General features: G+C 34.9%; 1 long non-coding RNA gene and 1 other non-coding gene across 2 annotated transcripts in view; one reads left to right on the top strand and one right to left on the bottom strand.

Annotated features, from left to right (window-relative positions):
* LOC126001557 (uncharacterized) overlaps positions 1 to 27,463 on the top strand; it is a 344,243-nt gene that overhangs the window by 79,164 nt on the left and 237,616 nt on the right. The gene's annotated exons all lie outside the window — the stretch shown is intronic.
* Positions 16,401 to 16,533, bottom strand: LOC126002550 (small nucleolar RNA SNORA51). The gene has a single exon (XR_007493238.1). It is a non-coding gene; the product is annotated as a small nucleolar RNA SNORA51 (small nucleolar RNA).

The raw sequence follows: 27,463 nt of genomic DNA, 5'->3' as shown, positions 1-27,463 counted from the left end.
TTTGACACTGTTGTTTGCCCTATTGATAATAAAGGGTTACCATGCATATCATTTTATCCCCTTTCAATACCAGTTCTTGTTCAGAATGACTAGTTCCAACTATCATAGTCACAGTATTCTGTTCACTACACTAATTAATTTGCATTCACCTCTTTTTGTGACAAGCTTCCTACAATGGTTAGTCCTCATCTTTATAGCTTTCGGATATTATTACCACAATATATTTTTATTGTATTCCACAAATCAGTGAGATTATTCTATGTCTCTTTCCTGACTCATTTCACTTAGAATAAAAGTCTCCATACACATCAATGTATAAAAAGTGTCATGATTTTATTTTTTCTAACAGCTGCATAGTTCTATGGTATAGATGCACCACATTTTCTTTGACCAATAATTTGTTCTCAACAATCTTGTGTTGTTTCCAGATTCTGGATGTTGAAAATTATCTTTTATTTTTGGTGCTGTGATGAACATATGAATGCAGAGGGCTTTTTGTATAATGATTTTGGTTTTCTAGAAGTGGTATTGATGAATCATATAAATACTCAATTTCTAGTTGTTTGAAGAATATCTGTATTGCTTTCCAAAAATGCTGGACCAATATTGAATGAGTGCCCCTTTCTCTCCACATTTGTGGTGTGAGATGATGTTTCATTGTTTTGATATGGAGCATTTTTTTTTCACGTGCCTTTTAGCATCTGTATTTCTTCTTTGAGGAAATGTCTATTTTATTCTTCCCATTTTCAGATGAAGTAATAATTTTTTCTTCTTGCTAAGTTTTACAGTACTTCATATATCATAGATATTATAAGTTAGATATTATATCTTATATAAATATTATAGAATATAATAAGACAATATCTAAGATATTTGGGGCTGGAGAGATAGCATGGAGGTAAGGTGCATTTTGGTCCTCCAACCTTTGACTTTGAATATGTGTTTGAACTGACTATTCACATATCTTCTTTTCAGACAGAAAAATGTTAAATTTAATTTTCTGATAATTTTCCCACTCTGTATCTCTTATTTGGTGCATTTAGTCCACTGACATAAAGAGAGATTATTGTTATGGAATTTTGTGTATTTGTGGTGTACATCCTTTAGTTTTTTTTATTTGCTTTTTTGGGCCACACCCTGTGATGCTCAGGAATCACTCCTGGCTATGCTCTCAGAAATTGCTCCTGGCTTGGGAGACCCTATGGGACATTGTGGGGTTGAACCAAGATGTCCTAGATCGGCTACTTTCAAGACAAATGCCCTACTGCTGTGTTATCACTTTGGTCCTCTTCAGTTTTTCTTTTAAGGTTGCTCTTGGAGCTGTAAAGTTTCTGAACTATTGTTTATCCATGAAGTTGTGTTTTCTTTCTTCAAATTTGAATGAAAATCTGGCTGGATGAAGTGTTCTTGGTGGTGTATTTATTTCGTTGAGTTTTTTCACTATATCCTACCACTGTCTTTAGGCCTGGAGGGTTGCGTGTGCTAATTTGCTGTAAATTTTAAGGATACTTTTTTATGTGGGTTATTCTTTCATTTTTGTATACTTTTTGTTTCCTTTAATACTGATATATATATATATATTTGGTTTTTGGGTCACACCCGGCGGTGCTCAGGGGTCACTCCTGGCTGTCTGCTCAGAAATACCTCTGGCAGGCACGGGGGACCGTACGGGACACCGGGATTCGAACCAACCACCCTTGGTCCTGGATCGGCTGCTTGCAAGGCAAACGCCGCTGTGCTATCTCTCTGGGCCCAATAGTGATATTTTTAATACATAAGTTTCATATATTTTGTTAAGTTGCTTCAGAGGTACTTGATGTTTGAATATTATTTTAAATGGGTTTATCTTATTTATTTTTTTTCTCTTTATGTTCACTATTTGCATACAAAAATGCAATTAGTATTTTGTTGATTTTGTAGCCTGTATTATATAATTGACTGGCAAAGTATAATAAAGCAGGACAATATAATTAAGTTTACATGAAAGAAGAGGTGGAGGGAAAAATATAAGATGCTGGTACAGGTGGTGAAACAAAAAGGAACTGAATTTAGAGATTAGTCCAGTTTTCTCCCCACTCACCACTTAAAGTAAAATTTAAATATAAAAATATCAAATTTTGGCAATGATGTCAATGAGCAAATTTGTACAACAACCTGGGAAAATATTTTGACATTAAAGTTAAGTTTAAAATATTGCATATCCTGGGGTCGGAGTAATAACACAGTGAATAGGACATACATCTTGCATTTGGCTGACCTGGGTTTTATCCCTGCATCCTGTAAAGTTCTCCAAGCCTGCCAAGAGTGATATCTAAGCGCAGAGCCAGAACCAGTAGTAACCCCTGAGTTTCACTGGTTGTGGCCCCCAAACCAGATATATATATATATATATATATATATTATATATATATATATATATTATATTATATATATATATATATCACCCACCATGAATGTGAGCTCCATTTTTTTCACTTCACTTTCAATATTTACTGTTTGGGAACTGTTGGTAGAGGCTCTTGTATTGGTTCTCATATTGCATTATAACTGTATGTTTCTCGATTGGTTCCTTTGGCTTACATGTTAAAAAGATGTTTCTCCATTGCCTCCTCATCTGGCATTTTTCCCTTCCCCTTGGGGATTGGCTTTGTTTTTCCCAATAATGGCTGCTTTGGAGGCCTGGAAGAGTAGCTGCCATCTTGGCTTGTGGTTCCACATGGTGGAGCGACTGGCTGTGGATGAACAACATGTGGTGTGAGTTTCTGGCTTGCTATTTCTTTCCAACGGTATGTGGATTATTTCCTGCATCATAATTGCTGCTGGACCTGCATCTCTTGTCTTACCTGGACTTGGGGCATGGGGATCCCTCTCCCTCTCTAGGGATTGTGGAACACACAACTCACCATTTCACAGGGAACCAAGGTTTTATTATATATAAGTATATATAATTACATATTATATTTATGTATATTATTTATAACATATATAACTATATAAAACTATTTAATATTATATATATATATTAGCTTTTGGATCATAGCCAGTGATATTCAGTAGTTATTTCAGACTCTGCCCTCAAGGCAAACGCCTTACCTCCATGCTACCTCTCTGGCCACTATTTTATGTATTTTCTAAAGACATTTTTATAGGTAGTAAATTGAGCAAGAATAGAAATTGTAAGCATGAATTTTAGGACATTTTTACATGATAGGGCGGTAAGGAAAAATAAAATAGTAACCATAGTATGGCATATCTCTGCTTCAAATCTGTCTGAAATGTCTTCCGTTTTTTATTTGGTAATAGAGAACAAAATTAAAAATATTGAAGAAATGTTTAGGGTATACTTTTTTCTACTTCCTCTAATGATGTTGCATTGCAAAATTATAAGATAAGTGATATAGTGATATCAGAGCCATAGCACATCAGGTAGAGTGCTTGCCTTACATCAATCCCTGGCATTCCATTCTTCTAGCTTGTTAGTAGTTATTTCTGAGTGCAGAGCCAGAAGTAACCCTTGATCACTGCCAGGTGTGGCTCCAAAACCAAAACCAAAATAAAACAAACAAGCAAAGAAACATTAAACTATAAGATAATATTAAAACTGGGAATATAATATAAATTTCTTTGCCATTTTATCACATTTGATTTATGGAAACGTTATTTCAATTAAGGAGTCAGAATTGTATGATAATTTTCCTTGTATTTTTATTTTGGGGAAGGTAAAATATAATCACTTTTTCATACCTTCATAGCTCCTTACAACTTCCTATTTCTTTTATATTTCTATAAAACTTGTCATTATAAAGATAATATGTGAGTAGAGCCAGGCAGTATGTGATCTTTTAAGACAGGCTTTTGAAAAATGAAACATAATGTCCTTGAGATCCTTCTGATTTTTCACATGTTGATAGTTTATTGTTTTTATTGTTTAATGGTATTCAATAGATTGGATAAACATAAGGTTTAACTGTACACCTACCACAAAATATTTTGGTGTTCATTTTTGCTATTACCAATAAAGCTGCTATAAATAATGGAGGTGAGGTTTTTGTCTAGACATATATTCCTGTTTATGTGAGATAAGTTCCCCTGAGTGAATAACTAAATTCTCATGGTAAATGCTTGTTTAAATCTTTAATAACTTTCTAAATATTTCCCAGAGAACTTCACTATTCAGTATTACTGCCAATAATATAGTTCTAGTTTTTCTGCATTTTTGAATACATCTGTTTTTGCAATAATTTATTATTTTTAATTTGTGATCATATAGCCTGAATTTTAAATCTATTACTTTTTTTTTTAATTTCTGGGGGAATACCTGGCAGTGATCAGGGCTTACTACCTGCTCTGTGTTCAGGGATTGATTACTCCTGGCAGGCTCAGGCACCAGGAACCAAACTCATACCGGTTGTGTGTAAGACAAATACCCTACTCACTCTAGTATCACACTAGCTAGATTAAATTATTTATTTATAAAATAAATTTATTATTATTCTTATGTGGTAATATTTAGAAGAAGGATCTTTTTATGTTTTGTCTATACATTTCATATAAATTGGTACACTTTTGAGAAAGTGATATTTCCTCTATTAATTTTCTTTTACATCTTTACAAAAATAAATAAACTGTATTTATGTGAAAATGAATTGATTAGTCATAGGAAAAAGAAGCTATCGTAAAGTGTTAAGTCTTTAGGCACATTAAGGGGTTATCTTTAAAAATATTTTATGATGTTTTGAAATAAATTATGATGACATATGAAGGAACATTTACATTGGGAGGTGATGCAGTCATATTAATGTTGCAGTAAGCTGAAGACTAATGATTCTATGACTTTAACCAAGGTTGCATCCCTCTTCGAGCATCAGAATCCATTTCAGTGGAGAGAGTTGGGTTAGATGACTTTTTTTAATTCTTTGCAACGTTAATAGTCTAAGAGAATATGATGCCTGCTCAACATTGAGTTTGGAACAATGGATGAAAAATGGGAATCAGTCTGTTATTTTGATTTATTGTCTTCAAAGGACAGACTGCTTACATACTATGAATTAACTATATGGTTCATGAGAGGAGAGGGGAAAGCACTTCGTTTCTAAGAAGTTTCTTTATACCTCTAACTAATCATACTAATGTAGAAGATAGCAGGACCTAGTGAAATCTCTTATAGGCATTTCATGATCCCCCAGAGCTGTCAGGACACCCTGAACCAAACTAAACCAAAGTACAAAAATAAAATAAAATTTGTAATATAGAAGATATTATATAATAAATAGTCTAAATGCTATTGAATTTGGTGATATAATCACTATTGAAATGCTATTAAATTTGGTGATGTTCACTAAAATCTGATTTTCACTTCATACAAAATTATGATGACCTATAGATGAGAAAATATAATGTATGAAAATCTGAGACCGGAGAGATAGCATGGAGGTAAGGTGCTTGCCTTGCATGCAGAAGGTCGGTGGTTTGAATTTCTGCATCCCATATGTTCCCCTGACCCTGCCAGGAGCGATTTCTGAGCATAGAGTCAGGAGTAGCCCATGAGCGTGCCAGGTGTGTTCCCCCCCCAAAAAATACTAAGAGTTAGTAAGAAGTAAAATAAGAATTGAAATCTCAAGAACATATACTATTTTCAGATTCAAACTGAAAACTAATAATGAAGAGACATTTTTTAATTATAATATAATTCTTATATAATTTTAGCATATTTCTGATTTTAAATATGTTGTTTATAACCTGGCTTTTATTTTGTAGCTTTGGTTGCTAGAAGGTCTATTAAGAAGGATTAGAAACAAGAAATTTACATGAGAGATTGGTGTCTTCTCATTTTGCTTCTCCTGGAAGCATTTTTTTTCAAGATTTTTGCTACTAAAATTTTTGCTATCAAAATATAAAAGTTGGTAAAGTGTATCTATGTTACTGATTTATTTTTTAAAATAAAATCAAAGTGATACTCTCATAGAAATCATATTTAACTTTAACCAGGTAAAGTCAAGTAATCCATGCAGGCTTTTTTTCTATTATTTTGCCTAAAGATAGTCTTTCCTAAATATATGATCTCTGTTTTTACTTGGAATCTCATTGGAAATAAGAAACTCAAGAAATTCAGAAACTCAAATTTTATCCTGGACTTGAAGCAGAATCTGCCTTTATCTAAGACTTAAGACTAAATACACTATGATATTATTAAGTAAAAAAGGACATTATTGAAAAAATTGACAAAGCCCACAGGTCTGTAGTTTAGCTAATAATAATAAATAATAATAATAATAAGGATAAATGTTAATTTATTAGTTCTGTCAAAGTATGAGGTTATGTAAGATATTATTTGCAGAAGCTGGGTTGCATATACATGGAAATTTTCTGTATATCTTTGTAAATTATTTATAAATTTTGAAGTATTTCTCCAAAAACTATTTTATAATATATGAAGCAATTAGTTGATCAATTCTCACATAAAAATTTGAAAACTACTTAAAATTTGTGCACCTGTTAAAAAAGTATAGTCAATAGGCCTCTCTCCAGACTTAATCAGAATTTCTGAGTTGGACATTATGTTCTGTCTTAAATTTTCTATTGTGGTTATGTGCATTCTAAAATGTGATATTCAAATTTCATATCTTTTATTAAGGAGGTCTCTTTATTTAAGAAATATATTTGTTAGTCTTTTGGACCCTAAATATGAGTTCTGTGTACTGATACAAAGCTATCACAAAAAATTCATCGGTTTATAGTCCAATGAGAAGAAAATCAGTGATTAAATTTTGAATTGGCAGCATGAGTAGCTTTATAGAATCCTCAATCAAATGGTCATTAGTGGTGAAGATTATTTTAAAACCTTAACCAAATCTCTAATGTCACTAAGGTACACACACACACACACACACACACACACACACACACACACACACATCTTCAAACAAATCTATATAGAGGTTTCCACAAGTTTTTGATATTTCCAAATATAATCTACTTTTTTTTTTAGCTCTACTAGCTCAGCAAAATAAAAACTGTACTCTGGATGGTTGCCAAAAAACATGGTCTGTGTCTCTGACAAGCTCCAGCTAGGATTACAGTATTTCCCAGATTGAGGCAGGTCAACTTTTTCACGGAGTTAGGAATTCTGTGTTGTTTATGCTATAATACTGGCAAAATGACTGAGTGATCTGGGCTTCTCCTTAAGTTTGAAATGTAAAACCTTGATTCCAGGATTGCTGATCACTCTTCCCACACACCTCTCATTCCCAGTTTGCTCTTAAGGACTATTTGCTTACTATTAAAGGCACACCTAAAAGACTAGAAGTTATTATAACAAACAGGGGCTACTGAGGTTACTAAGATAACTAGACCACTATACCTTTCCCCAGATACAAAGCTGTATTACAAATATTTTTTCCCCAGGGATATAGAGGCTCTGAGACTGAGAGCTCCACTACTGTCCCCAAAGGAACTGACATTATTTGTTTTTGTTTGTTTTGTTTGGGGCCACACCCAACAATGCTGGAAGGTTACTCCTGATTGCACTCAGGAATTACTCCTGGCTGTGCTCAGGGCATCATATGGGATGCCAGGGATTGAATTTGGGTCAGTCTCATGTAAGGCAAGTGTCCTACCTTCTCTACTATAGCTCCTAAATTGACTTTATTTAGATTAGAACATGAATGTTCAAATCTAAGATCACTGAATTGATCAATTCAATTGAAAATTGAAATTGAAACAATTAAAAATTGTTTATTAGAATGATAAAAGGTGAACTATAGTATAGTCATTTAACAAAGAATACCAGAGAAAGAGACATCTGTATTTTGGGGGGTAGCAAAAGCCCTCAAATCTGACCTCAATATCTACCACTTGAAGAACTCAAATTAATTGAAATAGATTGTGAGTCCTCCAGGGCATTGCTGAAACAATAGAGCAATCAAGCGAGCAGTTAGTGGAAGAAATAGCCAACGTTTGGTATCATCAGAGTAGTTTTACAACTTATAGCAACAAATATCAAGAAAGAGGAAGTAAAGACAATCAAGCTAAAGCTATCTCAGGATGATTATAAATAATGCCAAGTCAGAATCCATTGAGAAATGGCATTGAATGGCAAACTGCACTGGAACTAGTCTTTTTTAAATTGCTCAACCAAGTAATTAAATAATTCATAAGCACAGAATAATGATAAGAACTAGAATATATCAATTTTTATATTTGCTAAGTATCCAGACTTTTCTATTTTCTAATTTTATAACATTATAAATAATGTCCACTTTTTAACAAACATAAGTCATGTAAATAAATTGGCAAATATGATTTCTATATAGAATAAAAAGAGACAAGCTATTTTATGTGAAATGACTCAATGTCATAATTAATAGATGAAGTTAGGGCTAGGAAGTAGTACAATGGATAGGGTACTTGCTTTGAACATGCAGACCAATTAAATCCCTGGAACTGCCTATGTTCTCCTGAGTACTGCAAGGAGCAATCCCTGAGCACATTGCCAGGAGAGTTCTTTGAAAATTACTCAGCATGTCTAAAACAAACAAACAAAATAAGAGGGAGAGAAATAGTTATCAAAAAACCTATTATAAATGTTCAAAGTATTGAAGATAATTGTGCTTCTATAAAGAAGTTTAATAATATCTAATGGAGAATGCCAAGCAAAAGATATAAATTATAATTAAATGGAAATAATGGAGTTGAAAATTAAACTATGGAATTAAGATATAACTTGAAATTTTTTCTAAGTGGTATGAACTGAAAGTACAAAAAAATACTGATAATGAGACCCGAAAGATAGCACAACGGCAGGGCATTTGCCTTGCATGTAGCTGATCCAGGATGGATGGTAGTCCTGTTAGAAATGGAAATAAATTAGGATTAGGACTAACAATGTGGGCTGGCTTCTGTTATTGCTTGCTTTTAAGGACTTTTGAGTTGATTCTTGGTTGGCATAAGTTCAGCTATTATAGGCCCTGAGACAGGTCCTGACAAGTGAGCAATAAACAACTCACTGACCAGGGTGGCCCCTGCTAGATACAAGCTGGCTGAGAGAAATAAGGAATGAAGGCATGTGTTTATGCTAAGAGAGCAGCCACCAAATGGAAAACAGGATTTAAAGCTAAGCATTAAAGAACAATCTGGGCACTGTAAAATTCAACATCCTAAGAACACATAGAGGGTACAAGAGGTATAGAATAAGAATAAGATTTAGTTTAATGCTTTTTTGGCTTCTGTCACTAGCTTGCTTGAGGTACAGTATAGGTAGTATAATAGACCAACCTCCCTCCCCAAAGGAACAGGCCCTCCACTCTGCTAGTGCAGGCCTTCCATCCTGCTAATGCAGGGCCTTCTCCCTGCTAGATCAGGACCCACCTAGAGACCTCCTGGAGGGTCCAGCCCATATCTTTTCAAACCATCAGGATGAGGGCTAGGGTGGCTGACATTAAAGGGGGTCTGGAATAGTTAAGGAGTTGCACCTTTTTCTGTTTGCATTATTGGGTGGTTTGAATTGAACACTGTGTGAACCTATGAAATGTTTAAAGTTTGTAACATCATTATCATAAATTCCCCCCAAAATCTGGGGATTCCAAGGCTCAAGGTTCCACTGTGAACTTGCTGCGTAAGGAGATGGTAGACCCCAGAACTCTGGATAAATAAACCTCACATTGCTGATTGTTCTCTGAAAATTCATGGTCTTAATTTGAGGCGGTGGGCTTTCCCTGACCCTGGGTTTCCGGGACCCTGGGCCCTGAGCTTTTCCCAATCCTTTGTTTGAATCCCAGCATATGGTCCCACGTGCCTGTCAGGAGCCAAGACTAACCCCTGAGCACCTGGTTGTGACCCAAAAACCAAAGACCAGTCATATGAACATTAAGTAGAAATAAAAAAAATGATCAGATTTAAACACCAAATCCAAAGCCAACGACAACAGAATTGATACCCAATCTACAAGATGCTAGACACAGGGGGGACCACGTATACTAGCAACGGGGGGGGGGGGTAAAGGAGAGGGATATGGGATGTTTGTTGGGAATAGGGGTAGAGGGAGAACAACATTGGTGATGGGAATGCCCTTGATTCAATGTAACTATGTACCTAAAAATTTACTGTGAAAGATTTGTAATCCACTTTGGTCAAAATAAAAATTAAAAAAAAATACTGAAAGTGACCATGCAAACTAAAGACCACTCAAAGAAAAAATTTTTCTATAAACTTTAAATAAATGTGATGCAAGGTATAGTAAAGCAATATACTCCAAATTAAAATATAAAAAAGCAGAGGAGTAAATGGAGCAGAGAAAAGTAAATATTTTTTATTTTTTAATTTTTTTTAAAGTAAATATTCTAATGATGGTTTTCAAATTTGAGAAAAAAACATTCATGTACATGTCCTCCAAGTAAGATAAATATCAAAGAGATGTTCACCCAGACTTATTAGAACATGAATTTAAATATTTCATGAGAAAATACTCAATGCAAAACAATGCAAGATAAGAAGTATTATCTATAAGCATTGACATTAATCTGCGTAGGAATTGTTAAGGATATTATTATTGGCTTATATGTTTATATCTAAGTTTCAAATAAGTATTGTATGTATACTTTGATTATTGAATGTGACCCTACCAGGACATTGGAATTTGTAGGCTTTTAAAACATAAAGAGATAAAAGATTATTAATCAAATTTTATGGTTCAAGGGCCAAGCAAGGGTATTTGTGGAATTCAACATCTGAGGGAAAATTACCTCTGGAAAGAGGTCCTGCTCTAATTGGGGAAGAGAATATTTCTGTGTCACTTACCACATGTATCTGTGCTTTAGGAACCTGGGAATGATACCCAGCATCCCATATAGTAACCAGAGCACCTCCAGAGTAATTCCTGAATGCTGAACAAGGAGCAATCCCTGTGTATCTCTGCATGACCCACTATCCAAAAATACCCCCAAAGAATTACAGATATGATTTAAATGAATATGCTAATATCAGAAGAGTTTATTTTGAGGTGATAATTTGGGTTTTTATCTTTTTAAAAGTTCATCTTCCAAGTGTAAAGAAAAAAATTAAGATTATTTAATTTTTCCAATTTTCCAATTATGATTTCTATTAATGGTACAACTGCTCTATATTTGCATGACTTGAATACTTTGATTTTCAAGTTTTTAGGGACCGAGCAGTGACACAACAGTAGGGTGTTTGCCTTGCAAACAGCTGACCTAAGAATTGACCGAGGTTCTATCCTTGGGCGTCCCATATGGTTCCCAAGCCAGGAATAATATCTGAGTGCATAGACAGGAATAACCCCTGAGCATCACTGGGTGTGGCCCAACAAAACAACAACAACAACAACAAAAAACCCCAAAACCCCAAGTTTTTAGTACACTTCATTTTTTTTTTCAGTCTCTTAAAATTTTTATTTGACTATCTCACGAGCAGCATGGCACATTTGACTTCTTGGATAAAACTTAAAAAAATATTATCTCTGTAAAACAGGTTTTAGTGTAAGTTTTATATTTTATGGACTGAATCAAAGTTTTTATACATTTGGAACAGCTAATACCACACTGACTGCTATGAAAATACAAGTAGTAATTAGGCCTCCAAGAAATTTGTTAAATAACTTGCTTTAACCAGTTTAGCACACATGTGGATGAAGAATGGGTAGCCTTCTGTTAAAAAATGCATTGCTAGAAAAAGGCAATAGCAGACAAAAGTTCAGAACAAAGGCTTTCAGGAGCCATCACACTTTCTTGCTGTCTCAAGAGCACAGCTTCAGGGTGACTTCTGAAGTTTGAATTTATCAGCATGTTCTAAGGAAAGAAGGGCAGTAATTTGTAGCATCATAGGAGACTAAGACCAGGAAATGTTACTGCTGATTTTACTGGTAATTTAAAAATAATTGACTAGAGACTTAAAGGATTTAAAGTTGCAAGAAAGTCACAAAGCTTAGTAGACCCAGCTTATATCCTTGTCAGTAACAAAAAAATAGATCATGATAACATATGGCTTAATATCTACTGCTATTTTTTAAAAAAGTATTTTGCACAGTATTTCACTGTTTTAATACTATTAATTTCTCAGTATTTCATCTATCTAGTTCTAGTTCCAAGACACTGAGGCATCCTGGGGTTTAGGGCACTCTTTGTTACTCATAATCACCATTTTACATCCCAGATCAGAACTCCACAAAAAGTGCGGCATTATATGGCCTCACATTTTTTCACCTCTTTATATCTCACCATGAACATATAAAGATATTCTAATTCTGGTCAACTATCCAACAACAACAAACAAGAAACACCTCCAGATAGCAAAAGTCACAATGGGAAAGCAATGCAGAACCCCATTGTGACTTCTTGAGGCAAGATGAGCCCATCAACCAATAATAACAAGCTATATAACCTTTCTGATAAAATCTTTAGAGAGGAATTATTATGGAGCTTAAACAAACAGTGAAAGAGACAGAAAAAAACAACAAAAGGATTTGAGAACAGAAATGACAAAACTACAGAAATGGTAGGACTGAAACACTTGGTAGGCAAAATGAAAAAAATCACTGAAGGTCTCACCAGCAGATTAACAGTAGCTAAGGATAAAATTACTGATCTCCAAGATGAGAAGCAGAAAGCCTCCAGAAAATAACAGAAGCTGGGGGAAAAACTCAAAATAAAATGCTGACAAGAGAATATTGGGATGAATTACAGAGGAGTAACATAAAAAGCATCAGGGTCCCAGAGGCCAGGAAGTCAACTATAAGAAAGAGGCAACACTCAAAGATATCATTGTTGAGAAGGTCCCAGAACTGGAGATCACATGCATCCAAATTCAAGAGTCTCTACAAGTACCAGGAAAAGAGATCCAAATTAAAATGCTATAAAATACATACTAATCAGGATGATAAAATATCATAGACAGAGATAGAATACTGAAAGCAGCAAGATCAAAGATGTAAATTGTAGATTTACAACATATTGACCAAATAAAAAACTTTGTATGACTAGATATAAAATTTAAAAACTTTATATAAAAAACTTTGTATGATATAAAAACTTTGTATGGTGAGATATAGTGAAATGAAACTCATATGAAATGAAAGCCTCATTAGGAATACTTTATGCAACCAGACTCATTCATATTTTAAGGGAAAATATACAACATCATGGATAAACAACAATTCAGGAATGTCAAAGACTCAAAACTATCATTATAAGAACAAAATGGACTACTTTGGGACAAAACAATCTCCATAGTTGTCAAACTACTGTAGAAGTATGGCAGTCCATGACAATAATCTCTCTCATTGTCAATAGACTAAAAGCATTAATGAAGGGATATACAGCTATTCATCTCAAAAAGCTAAATACATGTTCTTCAATGTACATGGTACATTCTCCAAGATAAACTACATACTGGGACACAAAACATAGTTCCATAAAGTCAATATGATAGAAACCATATCAACCATTTTCTCAGATGATTGAAAATAGAAGTTAATCACAGAAAGAAATGAAGAAATAACTCAAATGCCTGGAAATTAAATAGCTTGTTACTGAAAAACCAGTGGATCAGAGAGTAAATCAAAGAGTAAATTAAAGATTCCTGGAAACAAACAGGAATGAGTACCTAAAGACTACCTACCAGAATATGTGGAACACAGTCTAAATAATGTACAGAAGAAAGTTCATACCTATCCAGCATTCATTAGGAAAAAGTAAAGGGTCCACATAAATAACTTGATTGTGCAACTTAAAAAACTGGAACAAAACCAACAAAAGGAGCACACAGCTGGCAGGAGGAAGGAAATAATAAAGCTGAAAAAGAAATTCATAAACTGCAATAAAAACAAATAATCCAAAATATTAATAAAATTGAGAGATGGTTCTTTGAATAAAACAAACAAGACAATCAAAAAGAACTAGAATAACATGTGCTGGTATGGGTGTGAGGAAAAAGAGACTTTCTTTCACTGCTGGTGAAATTGTTGACTGCTACTGTTCTTCTGAAAAACAATATTGACATCCCTAAAAACATCTAAGTACCTAACTTCTATTTGACACAGAAACTTCACTTCTTGGAATATACCCCAAGAACTCAGAAACACAATCGAGTAGAGATATTTGCACCCCTATGTTACTAATAGCACTTTTCAAAATCTACAAACATCCCAGTGTCCAAGAGTAAATGAATAAATTAGGAAATTATAAAACAGATAAATAATGAAATGTTACTTGGTCATAAAAAAGGTAAAGTTAGGCAATTTGCTACTATATGGATGGACTTGAAGAGTACTGTGCTGAGGGAAGTTAGTCATGAGAAACTGGCACAGAATTATCTCTTTCATATGTGGGATATAACAAGACAATAGAAACAACATGAGACTAGGAGAAGACATACCATTTGATGGACAGGGAATAGGTAATGTCTATGGTGAAGGAAAGCATTCAATTGGAAGAAGGAAGTGGTGTTAAAAGGTGGTAAAACATTATGTATCCTATCACCAATGGTACTGTAAACCATATTGCTGAAACTTTGGAAACTAAAATCACTTCTGATAGAAGTAGACTGCTGGGTGGGAAGCAAATTGGTAAGGAACTTGGTGGAGAAAAATAGACATTGCTGTGAGAATGGATTGGCGTTGAAATATGCATGTCTGAAACCAAATCATAAATAACTTTGTAATTTTGTAGTGAATAAATAAAAAGATAAAAATAAACTCAGTATTAAATTGTTTTTCTTTTATTAAATTTTATATTAAAATTACTTTAAATATTTTTATGTATTGAGCTAATGAGATATTTTTTCATGAAGAACTAAATTTTTTTTTCTTTTTTTCAGTTTTTGGGCTACACCCGGTGATGCTCAGGGGTTACTTTTGGTTTTGGCACTCAGAAATCGCTTCTGGCTTGGGGGGCCATATTGGAAGCCAGGTATCTAACTGAGGTCCATCTGAGTCAGCCACGTGCAAGGCAAACACCCTTCCACTGTGCTATAGCTTCAGTCCCAGTTTTTTTTTAAATAGATAACTAAATCAGAAACAGTTATTTATATATTTTTGTGGTAAAACCAGAATTTAAAATGTTTGATGATAATAATAAAGAATATTTATTATAAATTGATTAATAGTGAGCTGGAGAGATAATATAATAGTAGGTGCTTGTCTTGGGCCAGGCTGAGTCAATCCCTGGTACTCCGTATTGTCTTCCAAGTCCTTCCAGAAGTGATCCCCAATCATAGAGGCAAGAGGAAGCTTTGAGCATCATGAGACTCAATAACATAACAAAAAGTGACAGAATCCCTTCCTACTATACTATGTAAGGTTACATTGAATGTCTTCAATTCTTGCTGTCAGTTTTACTCATTTGGGATATATATATATATATATAGTCATTTAGACTATTAGGCAATTACTTCAAATATTAGTTTATGAATCTCTCTTTTACACTGGCTCCCTCATGTTGTTTAGATCAGGGCTGGCATTGTTAAAAAGGTGATCTAGCCAGAAGGATTTGTGGTCATGGCAGAAAATAGTTTGATAGGATTATTTGAGTAATTGAAGCCTCATTTTGAATAAATTTACTGTGACCTTTTGGTAGATGACTAAATAAGAAGATAAAATACTAAACAATTTTTAGTTACTCTCTTTATATTACTCTCTTTATATTAACATGTATTGATTCTGGCATGAATTTTGTTGGATATATTGTAATAAATAACAATAATCGAAGTTAAGTGGATCAAATAATTGATAAAACCAGGAAAATCTCTGATTTCAGGTCCTTAGAAGAATCATTGGAATCATTGCTCTAATGAAAGACTCAAATTTTCTCTTAAATATTATCATTCAGGAGCGGGAAATATTACAAAGTAGCTAGGGTACTTGTCTAGAATGCATCTGACCCAGGTTTAATCTCTGACACCCAGGTGGTTCCCTGAGCCTTCCAAGTGTAACTCATGAGTGCAGAGCTAGGAGCAATCCTAGAGCTTCACTGAATGTGGCCCCAAACCCAAAAAACCAGTCATTCATGGGGCAGAGACCTGGTACCAGGGTGTTTGCCTTGCTTGTCTCTGGCCCTGATTTCATTACCTGGCAATGAACCTAATCCCCTGAACACTGCAAGAATATTCCCTAAGCACAGAGCCAATGAGTAAGTCCTAGACACAGTAAAGAGTGGCCCAAACTCTTCATCATCCCAAAATTCAAGCAGGTTACAAACATATAGTCCAATTTATGTACTTTGTCACAGGCTTACACCCTATAATTTTAGCAACATACAATGTAATAATATCTTGGAATTTTTATTTAGTTTGGTTCTGGAATCAAACAAACCCAGCCAGGACTTCATTCATCAAAGTCTTCTACTACTGATTATTCTAGTAGTTTTTTTTTTGACTTTTATTTTATTTTTTTATTTTGTCCCCCAATTCACAATACAGACCAGGCAAAGGACCTGTGTTGAGGTGTATATGGGGTGCATTTACTGTACCTCCTCTTTCTATACAGTCTGTGTAAATAACACAGCCTGTGGTAAGAATTGGGAGGCCTTATCTTTTCTTTTTGATATTTTTAATACATATATATATGTAAAATCCTTCACCAGTGCAATATTCCCATGACCAATATCCCAAGTGTCCTTCCTCCCCACCCCACACCAGCCTGTACTCTAGACAGGCTTTCTAGTAGTTTTGACACAGGCCTTAAGAGTAACTCTCATTGATTAAGGTATGTCACTCTGACCACCATTGTGGCAAGAAAGGGCATATATACATATATGTGCAAAAGAATTTTATAAAATGGGGGAAGCGGAATTTCCTTTAAGATAAATCAAAATGTTATCACTGAAAAATGGGAGAATGAGTCTGCTCTCCCCCTATCAGATGCAAAGTTTTAATTTTCACCTAATTTTAATAAACTATTATTCTCCTTTTATATCTGCTTTCCTTTTATACAGGTAATTTGAATCTTCTTTATAGTCATCTGTATTTCAGTATCCTCCAGGTAATCACAATATCTTCCATGAGAACAAGTAGGAGTAATGAAAAACTTAGTCAAGGAATAAACTTAGATCTGTTCTCAGAATCAAGGTCTATTTCAGAGCTTACTGCTTCTGAGAGATGATGTTTACCATGGGAATTGCTTTCCAAGCCACAGATCACCTATAAGTTGCCAAGTGATTTAGAAAATTCCCCAAGGGAAAGTTTAGTTAAACATACTTGGAAACCAATACCTTTTCTTATGCTGTCCTACTCATTTAGTTTGAGATATCAGATCATAAAATTCTTGTCTTTAGTTGAATGCCATTCTAGTTGAAAATCAACTAGATTTTACTTTATTTTATAAAATTTTTTTTTATAAAATTGAAAAAGGTCCCATTAGTCTTGTTTTTATATCAACAGGAATTAAAATTAAATGTTTGATCCTTGTTTTTACTTCCAAAATAAGAGTAGCAAGAATATCTTCTAAAGGCAATACAATATAAAAAGACTCACTCTCTTAAGATAAGCTCTGAAAGAATGAGAAATACTGCATAAAAGATCCTCATTGAAAAAACATGAGATTTTCTTATTTTTACTCAGATTGCAGTACATAGGAGAGGGACTTGCTTTGTCTTGTTAGAACATGTCTTTTGTTATTTTATTGAATGAATTCTAAAATACCTTCATTTCAAATCATATTCAAATTTCAATTATTTTAAGTAATGAAAACTTTTTTAGATGAGTAAAGTCTTCAATATGTTTATATATTTCTAGAGTCATGGTATAGTGTTGTATTTTAAAATCATTGTTCTTTTATCAATGTGATATTGCAAATCTTTATGAGAATTTTCTTTTTTATGTTGTTATTAATAAAAATCCAGCTTGAATGATAAGCACACACTTAAACAATAGCCAGCACAAACTTCCATGATGCTTGTTGCCCTTACAATGATGTTACACTTTTCTTTGAGGAGCTTGAATGATAAGTGTGTCAGCACTATCTAAACAATTAATGTAATGTAGTGAAAATGTCCCATCAGCATAAAAAGTTTCTCCTGGGAGGAGGCTAACCTGCCTTTAGATTAAAGGAGAGTTATGTAAGACCATTTATGTCCAAAATGATTGGGATGAATTCCAGATTTCTCTAATGAAATCTTGCTGAAAAATGCTATGCTTGCAGTTATAGAAGAACCAGAAATCAAGTGTTGATTCTTACCATTTGAACAACTACTTTAACTCTAGAGTTTTAGAAGTAAAACCCAAGTGATTGTTCAAAGAAGTTGATTGTATAGGAATTTACTTTTGATTATAGTAAATGGGTCACAATTTGGGAAGTGAACATTTTATGCCTGACTTTTGTCGAATGAAGCAAAATAGTATGGATTTTTCCATTAACCTTTAGAAAGGATGGTATCTTTCAGAACTTAGTAGATTGTTTATAAATTGTGGTATATTCTTCTCTGAAATTGTTTGAAATTTTAGTTTTAGATCTAAGTGTTAGTCTTTCCAACTTTTACTGTAAAATGACTACTTTACTTCAACAATCTAAGAACTTTTCTATCAACTTTAATGGCCAAATCTCAGACAAAATATTTTGGCTGACAAAAATAACATTTTTAAGAAAAGTCTATTTGTTAGCCTTCTGAGAGAAATAATTAGTTTTTGTATTTTTTATTTGAATGCAAATGACAACTCATACACTTTATAAGATAATGTGAGATTAAATATTGGTACTATAAAAGTATTGAAATTCTGAATTAGATACAGCAAGGTTGCTGAAATGTGTATATTATTTATTTGTGGTGAGCCATGTATATGTCACTATTAAAATAGCTTCAGTAATCTCAAGATTCTCAATTTAGGAGTGCTTGATTCATATTTTAACAGAAATATTGATATTAAAAATTCAAATGTGATATAACTGAACTTATATAAACTTTTAAAACTAGATACTACATAGTTCTGTGATTTCATTGTACCTAAATTTAAAGTACCCTAAAAACTAAAGTAAAAATTATTTTTTACATTTTTTATGATTCTTAAACTTATCTATACCAGAAAATGTTCTATTTTTCAGTAATAATATTGCTAACCAAAGTTTCTAAATAAAAAAAAGAGAAAGAGAAAGAGAAAAAAAGAAAAGTACCTGCTTAGAGGGCAGGCAGTGAAGAGGGCAGAAGCAAAGGTTGGAGAAAAACTGGGGACATTGTTGTTTAGGAAATGTGCATTGGTGAAGGGTGTTGTATATGGTATGAATGAACTAAATCATGAATAACTTTGTAATTGTTTTTCTCACAGTGATTTAACTGAAGATTTTATTTTTTAAAAATGTAAGTATAACTACTTCAAAGTAGATAGTAATATTAGGAGATGAATACATATTTACTGCTCTATCGATAGAAAACTTACTTGGCATTTTGCAGTAGTATATATGTATGTATTACTTGTGGCATTAAGTAAATGAAAAATTTGTAATGTAAAAAATGTAATATCTTTCCTTTGTTATTTCTGCTCTGCTTTAAGCAAATGTATTTATCGAGATCTAATTTTTTTTTTGTGTGTATGCTTCGTGCAATGCTTAATACTTACACCTGACTCTGATTTCAAGAGTCATTCTTGGTGGCTTGAAGACCATATGGGTTACTGAGATTGAACCAAGGTTGACTGTGTGTTAGGCAAGCTCTCTATCCACTGTATTATCACTTTGGCCCCGTAGATCCTAATTTTTATACATTTATATATTTTATACTATGCATAACTTCTGGTTAGGCTCTAAAATTATCTTATATATACACACACACATATAATAAAAAGTAAAGCCTAATTTTGCTTTGTGGAGGGACAACTTTTGAGACATATGGTAACATAATCTATATAAATACATGATTTTGTTTATATAATAACTTTCTTATGGATGATAAAGGGCAAGTATCAGGTACCATGAAGATACCTGAATAATAGAAAACATACATTTTTATCATAGAAGAAATATTTAAATTGAGATTTTAAAGGATAAAGAATATAGTACAAAGTTATGGGGGTAAGAAAGCTGTTCAATCTATATGTCCTGAGACATGAAACTGAAAAATAATATTATAATGCAGAAAGCTTCAGCAAAAATAATTAGGAAAATGAGTCTAACATAGAAAATGAAAACATAACAAGTATGGCCATGGCATCCATGATCAGATTTTGCGAGCAAAACAGGATACGATTGAAGGATTATAGGAGTTAGGCAAGAAGGATTGTATATTGACATTTTGCAAAATATAAGTGTAGTTTCTGTGTGTAGAATGAGTTAAATTGGGTGAATGAATGTGAAAATATTAAGAAGGATGTTATTATGAAAATTTAGGTGAAATGGTAGTTGAGGGCTTTAGAAGTTAGTGAGCATCTGGAAGATAAAAATTTTAATTTTGTTTGATATAATGTGGGCTGTTGGTAAAAAGAAATAAGACACGCCCTTTGTTTCTTATTTGTATAAATATAAAATGATGAAATATTTATACTTATGTTTATATATGCATGCATGCATATGTGTTTCCTATGGGAAAATCAGGTGCTAGTGTGGGATGTGGGAAAGACAAGTAATTGGATTTGTTTATTTTCTTTTCTCCTGTTGGGCTGAGTTTCATATGTGGTGTTGAAGATCAAACCCAGGTTAGAGGTGTGGAACAAAAGGTCCTACCCACTGATTATCTCTTGGCACAAATTTGAAAATACTTTTTAAAAAATTCAAGAAAAAATGAGAATGAGATCAAGGAGCTTGCATTTGTAAATAATTACTAATATTTGAGCCTATCAGAAAAGTAAAATCACTGTAGAAGTGAAAATGTAGTTTTTACAGAGCCTTTAAAGAAGCAAAGAAAGAAGAGCTTGAGCAGAGACTGAGAATATAGGTAGATTCAGAGACGGCAATGTCAAAGTTATCAAAGAAAGTTTTTCAAAAGAATTAGGGATAAAGTAGAATATTAAATGTCATATAGAATAGTAAATGCTGGAGTTGATATGCCTGGAAAGGGGGAAGCCTCTGAACTCTGCTGGGACTCAGATGCCAGCACCTATCTCTGACTGTCTCCTGTGCTGTGCTGCATTCTTGGCCTGATTTCATCCTGTGTGTGGCTTCATCAGCGCATGGCTAGCCTTCCCTGGAGGTGAGTTGATACGCCCAGAGAGGGAGGAGCTAGAGGAGCAAGGTGACTCCACTTTGCTAAGCGGCTGCGCATATCAGTTAGCCAATGAATACAACCACAACACATAGAAAAGCCCACAATACAAGTGTGACAAGGGGAAACAATGCAGGCCAGCGCCAGACATAGAGAATGAAGACAGCAACTCAGATGATCAGAACATGGCCAACCAACTCGTCAGTCTCTCAGATAAGAAGTTTAGAGTCGAAATATGGAAGATGTTCAAAGAACTCAAAGAAAGTATAAAAGAGAACACTAATAAGAATCAAGAGAATATGAAGATAGAAATGAGAAAACTCCAAACTGAAATTTCAGGTCAAATAACAGGTCTGAGAAAACTCAGTAGATGAATTGAAGAAAAACATGGATGAGCTTTTCCACAGGTTAATAGCAGCTGAGGATAGAATTAGTACACTGGAAGATGAGATGAATAACAACTCCATACAGCAGAAGAGATTGGAAAAAAGCCTTATAGCAAATGATCAAACAATGGAAAAATTATTCAAAGAATGGGAACAGATGAAAATAGAAGTCTATGATAAGCTCAATAGAAACAACGTAAGAATCATTGGAGTCCCAGAGACCCAGGAAGAAAATCTCCAGGAAGAATCAACGGTCAAGAACATCATTCAAGAGAAACTACCAGAGCTAATAAATACATGTGATCAAATCCTGCATGCCCAAAGAATACCAATTAAAAGAGACCCCAGAAAAAACACCCCGAAACACATCCTAGTCACAATGATGAATTCCACAGATAGAGAGAGAATTCTGAAAGCAGCAAGATTGAAAAGAGAAATTACATTCAAGGGAACATCCTTGAGATTTACTGCAGACCTGTCACCTGAAACAAACAAGGCCAGAAAGCATTGGTGGGACATAGTGACAAAACTCAATGAAATAAATGCTTCGCCTAGAATACTGCACCCAGCAAAACTCACTTTCAGGTTTGAAGGAACAATACATGGTTTCACAGACAAACAACAGCTCAGAAACTGCACACTCAAAACCAGTCTTAAAAGAAAAACTGAAAGACCTACTTTAAGACAAGACTGACCAACAGACACACCAAACTTTGATATAAAGATGGCACTAAATCCCATAACAGTTCTTTCTCTCAATGTCAATGGACTAAGTGCACCAGTTAAGAGACACAGAGTGGCTAAATGGATCAAAAAACTCAATCCAACCTTCTGCTGCCTGCAGGAAACACACCTGAACAGTCAGAAAAAACATAGATTCAAAATAAAAGGCTGGAGGAAAATCATCCAAGCAACAACACCCATAAAAAAGCTAGAGTGGCCATACTAATATGAGATGATGCAAACTTTATACTCAGGAAAGTTGTAAGGGACAAAGATGGACATTTTGTATTTAATCAAGGGATATATACAGCAGGAAGAAATAACTCTTCTAAACATATATGCACCGAATGAGGGTCCAGCAAAATATTTAATACAATTGTTGACGAATCTGAAAAATAATATCAATAACAACACAATAATTGTGGGAGACCTCAATACGACATTGTCAACACTGGCAATTGGCAACACTGGCAACAAAACCAGACTGAAACCCAACAAGAATATACTAGACCTGAGGAGAGAAATGGAAGAAAGAGGCCTAGTAGATATATATAGGACACTCCATCCCCAGAAACCTGGATACACATTCTTCTCTATTGTACATGAGACATTCCCCCAAATAGACTACATGCTGGCACATAAAACATACCTCTATAATATCAAGAGGATAGAAATTTTGCAGACTACCTTTGCTGACCACAAGGCCCTGAAATTATATTGTGAACCTACAAAGGGGACACAGAAGAAAAACTTTAATACCTAGAAGTTAAACAGTCTAATACTGAATAACCAGTGGGGTCCGAGATGGAATCAAAGAGGAAATCAAAACCTTCCTAGAAAAAAAATGACAATGGAGACACAAAACTATCAGAACCTATGGGACACAGCAAAAGCGGGGGTCCTGAGAGGAAAATTTATAGCTTTGCAAGCAAACATCAGGAAAGAAGAATGAGCATATCTGAACAGCTTAATGATGCAGCTCATAGAATTAGAAAGTGTTCAACAAAAGGAACCAAAAATAGGGAGACAGAAGGAAATAACAAAGCTGAGAGCAGAAATCAATGAAGTGGAAACCTGAAAAACAATTCAAAACATCAACAAAAGCAGGAGTTGGTTCTTTAAAAAAATAAACAAGATTTATAAACCACTGGCAAAACTAAGAAAGAAGAGAGAGAAACTTGATAACTCGTATTAGGAATGAAAAAGGAGAGATCATTACTGATATGGAAGAGACTCAAAGGGTAATCAGAAACTACTTATAGAAACTCTATGCCACTAAAAATGAGAACCTGGAAGAAATGGATAAATTTTTGGACTCTTATAATCTACATGGTTGAATGAAGAGGATGTAGCATATCTAAACACACCCATCACTATTAGGAAATTAAGACAGTAATCAAATGTCTACCCATAGACAAAAGCCCAAGCCCAGATGGATTCACTAATGAATACTTTCAAGCCTTTCTTTTTTTTTTTTTTTTTTTTTTAATATAATTTTTATTTTGATCATAGTGGCTTACATATTGTTGACAATAATATTTTAGGTACATATTTACATAAAATCCAGGGGGGATTCCCATCCCCAAAATTGTCCCTCCCTACTCCCCGTTTCTGTCTTACCTCCCATTTCCTCTTCCCTCACCCCCAGGGCGGCTAGAATATGTGGTCCTCTCTGTCTCTAACCAACTACTTAGTAGTCTTGCATCAGTTTGGTCTTGATGCCTCCCTTATTTCCCCCTCTAAGTAGGGGCAGGGGTAGCTAGTTCAAGTTGCGTGGTTTTGCCTGAAAAAGAGAAAATAAATAAACCGGGGTAAGAGTTTAATACCCGAAAGATGGGCAGAATCCTTCTAGAGGGTTTCTCATCATCGATTTGGGAAATGAAGGAGGAAAAGAAGTTGAAACACTCCACCAGTACCAAAAGAAGTGTCAAATATCCAGTGAGGACTCCAGCTATAACGATAAGCACCACAAAAAAACAGATAAAAAATAAACCAACACAACAAACTAAAAACAAAACACAAACAAACAAAAACACGCCGTTGTCTTGAAATAAGAAACATGGCGTAGCACATAACGAAAGAAAAGAAAGGAAGAGAAAGAAAAGAAAGAAAAAAAAAAAAAAAGAATAATTGGGGGCCAACAATTTCAATAATCACATCCAAACTGAGGAATCGACCAAAAATAGCTAGGTAAATAAAAAATAATAATAACAATAATAAATGATGGTAAGATATATATATATATATATATATATATATATATATATATAGTATATATATATATAACCAAGGTTTTGTGGTTTTTTGTATTTTTTTTTCCCTCCTGCCCTGGCACAGTAAACATTGGGGTCATTCGAAAAGGAATTCACTTGCCCTATAAGATATGGGGTTTCTCCGTCCTTGGAGTATACTGTCATGGAATCAGCTCTAGTCTTTGCTCAGGATCATTACTCTCCAGGTTGTGGTTTTTTTTTTTTTTTTTGGTGTGTGGAAAGCTTCTGCTCTGTCCAGTGTGATACCGTCAGAGCTCTGTGTTTAGCAGTCCCAGTATCTGTACATATCCTGAGGTGGGACTTATGGTGAAGTCAGTCCTTTGTGAATCTGGAGGTTCTGTTACCTCAGTGCCATTTTAATCCATCTTCTGTGGTTGGTGATCTTGGTCTTTGCGCTGAACCTAGGAAGGCATCTAGGATAGCGTCTTTCTTTTGTTCTTCCAGAAGCCCCTTTCCGTTACAATTGTCTCTGCCGGACCTTTGGGACGGGGATCATGCTTATTGTGCAGGTCTTAGTTCAAACCCTAGACTAGGGCTTTTTTATTGGTCCCAAGATGTATACAGTCTGGTCGTGGTTCTAGTATCCAGTCATCTGTAAATCACGATCTTGGCTTTTGGACCTACCAAAGGGTGCCACGTCTTCTGGTTTTGTCTTGTCGTTAGCTGGTGAGGTAGGCTAAACTGCTCTAAGGTCAAGTTGTTCACATTTTCCTCATTGTCGAGATATCATGTTAGAGCTGGCCCCTTGTTGTTGACCCCTGCAGTAATAAGGCTGTCCCAGATGGAGATTGTTTCTTACAGCTGTTGTGAGGAGCTGTGCCGTTTCTATGTCTGGGATCCAGGGTTCAAGGCTGGTTGAATGGTATCTAATCACCTGAGGTCCAAGTTGACTCCACATGACACATTTTCAAGGTAGGAGATAACCCTGTATTGTAAACAACTATGAGTTCCTATCTCTAGTAGATAAGAGCTCTTTTTTTTTTTTTTTTTTTTTTTACTATGTAAGATTTCCCCTTTATTTAGTGTGCCTTTGCAGGGGGAAGTGGTGCTCCATTATATGTCGGAGTATTTGGGGTGGACAGAGTGAGTAACAGAGATAGGTCACATACCCAAAGACGATTAAAAAAAAAAAAAAAAAAGGAAATAAAAGTGTATGTGCCCACAAATGTATATGTAAGGCAGACATTTAAATAAATAAGTTAATTAAAAAATATAAAAAAATTAAAATGAGTTAGCGAAGTTTTTAAAGGACCAATGTGGTGCAAAAGACTACTTTGCATTTGGGAGAGAACAGGTAAAGAGTTGGTGTATTACAGGTCTTATGCCTATGTTGGAAGTACAGTTTTCCCATTGTCTTTTGGATTTTTCTTGTGGTGTGTGGGTTCCCAGGCATCTTCCAATCACACCCCCTGCCCCCCTTCAGATTGGTAAAAATTTGCAGCTGGGAGGTCTTGGAAGAGTTCTTGCATTGGGGATACTATTGGACCTAAGTCCGGTTTCAAGAAACAGTCTATGTTAGGGGGAGTTGGTAGGGAGGGTCTCGCAGCATGTGTCCCACAGGGGAGTTTGGCTGTCTTTTCTTGCAGGAGACGATGTGTGGGTTCGGTTTGGGTGTCCCCTCGCCTGGGGTGCTGGGTACTGGTTCATTGGGTAGGAGGTCGATCTGATGCTAAAAGATTAAGGACTGAGGGTGTGAGAGTTTTTAATATGGTGGGAGATCTGGATGGGATTGAGGGGTGAAGGGATAGTTGGGATTTCCGGGGGGGAGAAAGGGGAAGATATATGGGAGGGGTATGAAGGAAGAGAAAAGAGAAAATACCCTAGAAAGGGAGAAGAGAAAGGGAAAAAAGTAAAGAGAAGAGAAGAAGAGAAAAAGAAAAGAGAAAAAAAAAGAGAGAAGAAGGAGAGAATAGCAAGGGAATGCTGGGTTTGGTTGAAATGTGTTCGATGACTAGAGCCTGTAGTTTAGGTCTGTACATCGCAGGTACTGCTTTGGTGGTCTGACTGGTCACGTGCTTCGATTCCTAAAAGAAGGTTTAACCTATAGATAAAGTGAATGTTAAAGAGTTTTCTCGTGGCCGTCTCATAGTGAAAGCAAGGTAATGGTATCTCGTGTGGTATCCCGAGTTGCCATCTTAGTTTGTCCGCCCTTTGTATCTAAGGGCGCCTGTGGAAAGAAAAGCTGAGAGGTTATTTTTAAAATATAGTAAGGGTAAAGGGATTAAAACGTAGTGTTATGGTATGTTGCCATTGCATTACGTGATTTCCCGCGGTGTTCTATACTTGTGTTCCTGTTTACGATCTCTAAGGGATTATTGTGGGCCTTTGTTGTAGGAGTCTGGTTACATACCTGTTCTCTCCATGTTGCTGTTTCTGTTGTTGCTGTTTTCTTTGTGGTATAATGTGCAGTCAAGAGTTTGCATTGTTCCTTTTCATGTATTTTGGACACTGCTCCCACGTATATGTTGACTATTACAGTGATCGGAGTTTCTACCCTGTTAAACCCTGTTATATGATTGTTAGGTATTAGTTGTGTATAAAATATATGTTCTAGGTGTTTCAGAATAGTGCTACCATTCTGTGTTTATCTTTTGTCTTCTGGCTTACCTTCGTTTAACATAACATGATCTAGGTCCATCCACGTTGCTGCAAAGTCTGTGATTGTATCATTTCTAACTGCCATGTAATATTCCATTGTGTATATGTACCACATCTTAATGATCCATTCATCCGTTGTTGGACACCTAGGTTGGTTCCAAGATTTGGCTATATACTGAGTGGCTGCGATAAATAGTGGGGTGCATATGTATTTTGGAATGAATGTCCTTCCATCTTGTGGGTATATGCCTAGAGGGCAATTGCTGGGGTCAAATGGCAGCTCAATTCTGAGTTCTTTGAGCACTCTCCAGACTTTCCCTCCATAGGTGTTGGACTAGGGGACATTCCCACC

The sequence above is a fragment of the Suncus etruscus genome, chromosome 2 (assembly GCF_024139225.1).
Source record: "Suncus etruscus isolate mSunEtr1 chromosome 2, mSunEtr1.pri.cur, whole genome shotgun sequence".
NCBI lineage: Eukaryota > Metazoa > Chordata > Mammalia > Eulipotyphla > Soricidae > Suncus > Suncus etruscus.
The sequence above is the reverse complement of the archived record's forward strand: the minus strand, read 5'-3'. Positions and strand labels throughout refer to the sequence as shown.